Genomic DNA, 7669 nt, shown 5'->3' on the forward strand with positions numbered 1-7669 from the left:
CAACTCTATGGAGGATAGTTGGGTCTCTGAATGATCTAAACCTCCACAATCTGAAAGAAAATGAAGAAGAAGCATTTGATAACTTTTACAGGAAGGAAGACCTCGTTAATCCTTAGTTTGCACAACTTCCAACAACAATTGCGGATAGTAATGGGATAAGAATAAATTATAACTAGGTATTTACCTTTATCGCGGACTGTTTGCAAACAGTGGGTTACTACCCAGGCCGAAAGACTAGATTTTCCTCGAAAACCAAGGGGTCTATAGCATTGCGTGTAGGGACGGTGGTAAGAATATATCAGCCAGACCAACAAACGAACATCGGCCAGATCCCAGGACCATAAAAATTCCGTGAAAATAAAGCAAACTTTCTGTGCTATCTTTCAACACCACCTACAGACCACAAGATCAATTTCAAGTCGCCAAAAAAGGTAGCTCAAGTACAAACCAAAAAATTTGACAAATTGGGAAGCCATGGAAAAACAAGGGTAGATCAACAAAGAGATGATTCATTGAATATTCCAAGAATCTGGAAAACAATAATTAAGAACAATTATCAAAGACAACCAACAATAAATAATGCCAGGTTATCTCATTTCCTTTTCAATGCCAAAGACAAGGAAGACAAGTTGGAGAACTCTGGAGTTTATAAGCTTAAGAATCCGGAGTGTAATAGTCTTTATGTAGGACAATGTGGCCGAAATTTCCAAAAACTGTATGCTGAACATGAAAGGTCCTTCAGACTAGGAAAAAATGATTCGACTTTTCCAAACCATTCCTTAACATGCAACCACAAGTTTCCGAATCTAAACGAGACGGAAATATTGCACTATGCAAGGAAGGGTTACAAACTCAATTATTTAGAATCCTTGGAAATTCACAAGCATAAACATTGCGAGTGCAACCTGTTAAATGATCAAATCGATTTAGTTTACTCGCCGGTTTTTAAATTGGCACATCCGCATTGTGAACTGTAAATTCAGGTACTCAATCGAGCCTCGTACCTACAGGGGTGGTATATAATGGCTAATGTTATGAATCATGGTTAGTTTATCGTATAAGTTTGAAAATGTCCGTATAGGACGAAACTGCAGTAACGTTAGTTACAAATAAAAGTGGCAAAAACATAGAAAGTTCTCTTTTCACAATAAATAGTGAACCTATAGAGGTGAAGGTACCAGAGGTGAAAAGGGAGGTACTTAAGCACAATGATTTACGTAGCAACTTAGAAGAACATTACAAGATTATTGGGAAATCAGTTATGTCTCAAGATAAACGAGCGCTAACAAGTATTGATAATGCTGAGATAATGACTAAACGTCGACCTTTAAAAAATACACAAACAACTGGAAAGCAACTTCACGTATTCCACCATCCGGAATATGTTCAGAAAGGTTTCTGTGGTCAGCAATCTGATAATTCAGGTTGAACCACGTCTGGTGTTTCTGGTAGTTCGACTCTGAAGCCATTTTCAAAAAGCTATCACTACACTGGAATCTCAGTCTCCATATTCCTCAGGTAGTGACACGCTGTAATGGTTTTGTGACATGACGCCTACTCCCAGGCCCGGGTCCCAATCTGCCTAGTCTCTAGGCTAGGAGTAGGCGTCAAGTCAGAAAACCCTTACAGCTTGTCACTATTTGAGGAAAAGGCAGATCGAGACCTCAGTGTAGTGATAGCTTTTTGAAAATGGCTTCAAAGTCGAAGCCGAAACGTCGAACTACTAAAAACACCAGAGGCAGTTCAACCCTAACTTCAGATTATCATAAGAAAGAGTATAGTCGAAGTAAACGATATTGTGCAAATTTAAAGGTGGCGGCACTCTCAAAGGCAAAAAAATACATAGAAATGAACCTGCAGCGAACTAGTCCACGTGGACTGTAGACTTGGCGGTTCGTATTGGATAATTTTTACTAACCGAGTTTTATGATTGGCTGAAGAGTCATGTTACGATGACGAATAGAAATTGAGAAATGCGGGGATGGTTATTGCCGCTGTGTTCAGTTCACGAACTGATCGCGATTTGAGTGTCCTTGGATGAATACAAAAAATAATAAGGAGTGTGATAACAACGTAACAAACGTATATAATATATATATATATATATATATATATATATTTGGGAAGCTAACCTGAAATGCCATCGGAAAACGAATCCACATGTTTCTAGAAATTTCTGCTACCGCAGTTGTCGGTTGATTGGTCAAACCACCAACACTGACATAAAAAACTTGGCAGTTGACTTGTGTCACACCAATAGGTGGTTCCACTTATGTTTCGTTTGCGTTTACGCAGCTATTTTTATCAAGTACTTTCTTGGTTTTTTCTCATTTTGTCTTCAATCGAGGACCGCCTGCCGGTACTGACGATGCCCAATAGGCTGAAACAGCTGTATACCGTGGCTCTTAAATGAAATCAATATGGGAAATCAAAGAGTACTTATCTATTTATTTTTTGATTTTCATGGAATTATTTTCCAGCAGCTTGACTGCATTAACCTTTCTAGATTTTATATATATATATATATATATATTATATTATATATATATATAATGAGAGTTGAGAATCTTAGCGACTGGAGAAATGTACAGGAGAATGGAATAACGGGGTCTCTCAGTCAAAAAATCAAAAACTCTGCTTTATATATATTAAATATATATTAAATAATTATTGTGATTCTTATATAATCAGAAATGATTATTACTGAATAACGAAATTAGTAAGTTCCCTAACTATATTATTAAAACGGCAGCTGTTCAAAATTCAATTCGAGTCGTTCAAAAATATTGAAACCTTTACTCTCAAAATAAGAGTGTTACCGATGGTTGCACGAGATTTTAAGCAAGTTTATTGGCGGTTTTTTAATTGTGAGCTCAATTTGTCACTCTAGATCTTGCACTTCATACTGTTTTCTTGGTTATATTATATTTGACACTATGCTAATTTGCTTGACTCATTCCAGCACAAAATTCAAAATTAATTGACCTTAGTTCTGAGAAGAATTTAATTCGAACATGTCCAGAATGATTCATAAAAACTGTACAGAGGAAAACGAAAGAAAACTAAAAGTTTGTACAGTCCTGTTTCCTATTATCTAGCAAAAATCGTTGGTATTTCTTTTTTTCACAGTATCTACATTCCCCAGAAAATATTACATAGGTATATAGGCAGCAGAGATAAGGAAAACTATCATAATAACAGAAGGCGCTCATTTCAGTAGCGTAACAGGCAGGGGGGCATTCGTTATTTTTCTACTTTCTCTATAAGAGAAGTTGCTGAGGATGTTGGCGTATCGATTGGCAAATTGGGCATGAAGCGTGTGGCAGCGAAATTCGTTCTTAAAGTACTAAGTTTTGACCAATGAAAGAGCCCAGGAGAGCCAAGACCAAAAAAAAACACGCCAAGTTCGATCAAACGTCAAAGTTTTGCTCATTATTTTCTTCGATTAGTGGCGATTACATCGTAATCATACTCCAGCCCCTGTATTCATCAGATTTGCCCCCCTACTTTTTCCTGATACCAAAAATTTACAAATCTGGTAAGTCGGAGCGACCAATTATTTTCGCCATAAGTTCCTCTACTTGTAAACTTGCTGAATTGCTAACCATACAGTTTGAAACTTCTCTATTTCACCTCAGTTATTACAATTTTCAATGGTTTCAACTTGCTTGGTTACATTTTTTCAAAATTCTGATGTGTGTGGAAAGATTTTTCTCTAAACTCGTTCTGCGCCTGAGCTTAGGTATAGTTATACTTATCACTTGATGTGAAACCCATCCCAAAATTTTTTTCAGGACGTCCCTGCGAATAAATGATTGAAAAATGATGTTGACCCGCGCGAGACCTGGAAAGCAGATGGTACCTGACAGGTGCAGCAAACAGCTGTTTATAAAAACAGAACCGATGCGGCAAATTCCTTCGATCATCTGCTAGTCCGCTACACGAATGGTTTTGGACTCGTGCCTTTGAGATCCATCCACCATACCTCTAAAATGATACAGATTATATGGTGAAGTGGAAGAGTTCTCCAGAGAAAATTTAGTTTTATACACTGGAGTTTTGCAAATAATTATATTGTTCAAATTATTTCATTATTTATAATAACTTTCATCATCTCGAAAACTGAAATACGACCGATATCAAGGAATACCACAAACATACTTAAAGTTTGGAATTTTTGAACTATCAATTACTGATACGGCTGAAGAATCTGCTAATTTGTGTCGCTATACTACACCTAAAAAAAATTCCTATACCCAGCCGCATTATATTGAAAAAAAAATCGGTCGTTCCTTAGTGCGACTCTGTACAAACAGCCTTGTCTGGGGGATCACGTGCACTATGCATGATAATGTTTTGGAGCACTTTTGGTACTTAGATGAACAGAGCATAGAACATAATGATTTAGAATGTGTTCGACTGTTTGGTATATACATTTCAAGGATGTATTCTTTTTTTATCCATGAAAAAACAATTCAAACTTTGATACTTAAATGGAATTATCTGTGGAAAATCCCACTTACTTTATGTAGTTCAATTTGTATACCTATATGTGGTTAGTTGTGGTTAGAACTTCCCATATCTATTTTGAAATGACCAGATCTGTGGTTTTTCACGTAGTTGGATAACTAATATATATAGTATAGATGGTATTAAGTTGCCTACTATCTAATATAGTGGAATTTGGAATAGAACTGATACTTTTTGAGAAGGTTTTTAAAGAACCTATATGAAACAATTGTTTAGGAGGATGTTAGGAGTCTGTAAATTGTAAAATGTCCTCCAGCCTTTCAGTACATGAAGAGTACTTTGGATAAACGTGGAGTTGAAATATGTGCAGTTTCCATTGATATGAAAAGGGCATTTGAAACAATATTAATATTAATTAATATTGAAATTGAAGAAATATGGATTTTCGGGTTCAGTAATACAGTGGATAACGAGTTACCTGGGTAATAGATATCAAAAAACCAAAATGGCAAACAAAGAGTCAGAGTGCCACCTCAACAACTATGGTGTGCCACAAGGAAGTGTTTTAGGTCCTCTTTCATTCTTGTTATATGTAAATGATTTGGGTTCTGATCTGACGAAATGTAAATTCCATCTTTTCGCTGATGATACCTTGATATACTTCAATAGTAGTGATTTCGCTGATCTTATGAACACATTGAATGATATAGATCAACTTTTTTATAAATTCAAAATCAATAAACTGAAAGTTAAATCAACTAAAGATAAATATATGTTTATTGGCAATAATTTTCTGTATCAAAAATTTCTAAGTATGGAATTTGATATGAAAATAAATGATCAACAGACTGAAAAGGTTCAGGAAATGAGATATTTATGATTCGTAATTGATACCCAACTAAAATTTGATAAAGATATTGACTTCATTTCGAAAAAAATAGTTAAAAAAATTGGATTCATGAGACGTATAATTTCATCTTTATCTCAGTCTAGGCGTATAACAGTGTACAATACTATGATATTGCCTCATTTCAACTATTGCAGTTCTATAATTTGCTCGAACATATCTAATTATGACAGACTGCAAATTCTACAAAATAAAGCAATGCGTATTATCCTTGGTTGCAACAGGTACACGAATATAAAATTGATATTAGATATCCTCAACTGGCTAAATGTGAAACAAAATCATTATATTCAAACAATGACTTTCATTTTCAAAATGATAAATAATTTACTGCCCAATTATTTACAGTGTCAATGGATTCCTGTGAACAATATCCATGATCGAGCAACACGAACTGCAAGTAATATGAATTTCTATGTAAAACCAACCTATAAAGCTAGTTCTATGAAATTTGTCTTTTTTCAAAGGTATTGATGACTTCAATCTACTTCCTCGTGAAATCAAAGAATCTTCGTCCATAAAATTGTTTAAAACAAAATTGAAAGAATATGTGACAAATTGAACATTATAAATGTGTATGTGTATGTATATGTATGTGTGTGTATATGTTTATATGTATGTATATGTGTATATATGTTCAAAATAGGTGGTTCCTGATGTCGATTCATTATGATATTATTTTGTGTATGTAGGTATATATCTGTGTGTGTATATTTATGTATATGTTCATGTATATTCATATATAGTTTAGTATATTCTTTTATTTTTTATATTTTCTGTAATCTGTATTTTTTATATTTTCTTTATACATTGTAATCTGATTATCCGGTGATAAATTAATCATTCATTCACAGAAACTACTTCAGATCTGGGAACACTATCCGTAGCAGCCGTACTTTGCACCGATTTTCGGGAATTTTGATTTGTTGGATTTGTCTCTTAAAATATTTGGAAAATCGAGAAACAAAGATTGAACAAATTGATGACGGTCGGTTTGTTAGGAATGGCCACTTGTCAAAGTATACCCAAAAACAATTGAGGTTATGATGTTTGTTATAGTACGAGTACGAATAATTTTATGACATGATAGAAGCAAAGGCATCAGTACCCATCGCAGTGTTATTTACAATGCTATGAGCTAGATGATCGAATCTTTCACAACGAAGCCGTGATGCAACTAGAGTGTGGAATTTTGAGAATCAACTGGAGATGAAGAAGGAATAGCATGAGAGGAGCGCCGTGTTCAGTGTTGCCAGATCTGCAACTTCTGCAGTAGTAAGTACTTCTCTTTTGGATTTCGAGCAACCGATTTAGTGTTTGAGAGTTGAAATCTATTGATGACATAGTGGAAATTACCACATGTACGTATTAAGTATCCTATGAAATACTTCATCTATAAGTTTTGAGATCAATATACTGTTTTTCTGATACAAAATCTACTGCATGGAATGAATATTAACTGGTAACACTGACCGTATTAGTATGGCCCGATTTCGTGCTTTACAAACAGTATATCAAAAAGTTAATGCAACTCAGCTTATGACTTAATTCAACATTCAGCGTGTAGAAAGAAACACACTCGTATTCAATGGATTGTTTTGTATTCATTCGAGTCGATTCTGTGTATTCATTGATCTCTCAACTAAATATCTTGAACGTGTCCGTTTCCTCGCAGACACATTATATTTGGCCGTTTTAATGAGTTATTACCAGCCCTATTATGAAAAACAATCCGTTGGTCTGGTCTCACATCCGCTTCCAGAGACTTATGTCTGATCACGTACTGGAAATAAATACCAAACGGGCGTTAGAGGAATTCTCCATGAAATTGCAATTCCTTCTCTTTCATGAAACAAACACTTCGTGCAGTCGTGTTTCTATTCTTAAGCGATTGGTCTTGGTTTGACATTTTACCGGACTTACATTAATATTGCCCCCCACTAAGTCCTGAACAGAATTTCTATTGATCACTTATTCATTCATACTTTTACGCCAAAGACTCATTATTTCGAAATGACCTTCCAAACCACCTTCACCCGCATTTAAAAATAATTAATAGCGTTGCAGTCTCTTAGTTTCAACCTTGTGAATGATATTCGCGGCTGATTTTCTTATATAGAAGGTATCACCGTGGTCTGACTATTTTAAGTCACCAAAATATAACTGGAAATGTTTGTTTGATGGTGGATGACAATGTTTCGTGGTACATTTCATTAGTTCGGACTTCCATTATCTAATATGATATACATTATTTGAAATCCCTGAAAAATTTTAACGACGTTTCTATTGTTA

The sequence above is a fragment of the Leptinotarsa decemlineata genome, unplaced genomic scaffold, assembly GCF_025532065.1.
Source record: "Leptinotarsa decemlineata unplaced genomic scaffold, Ldec_3_MD MMD2_tig00000882_RagTag_RagTag, whole genome shotgun sequence".
NCBI lineage: Eukaryota > Metazoa > Arthropoda > Insecta > Coleoptera > Chrysomelidae > Leptinotarsa > Leptinotarsa decemlineata.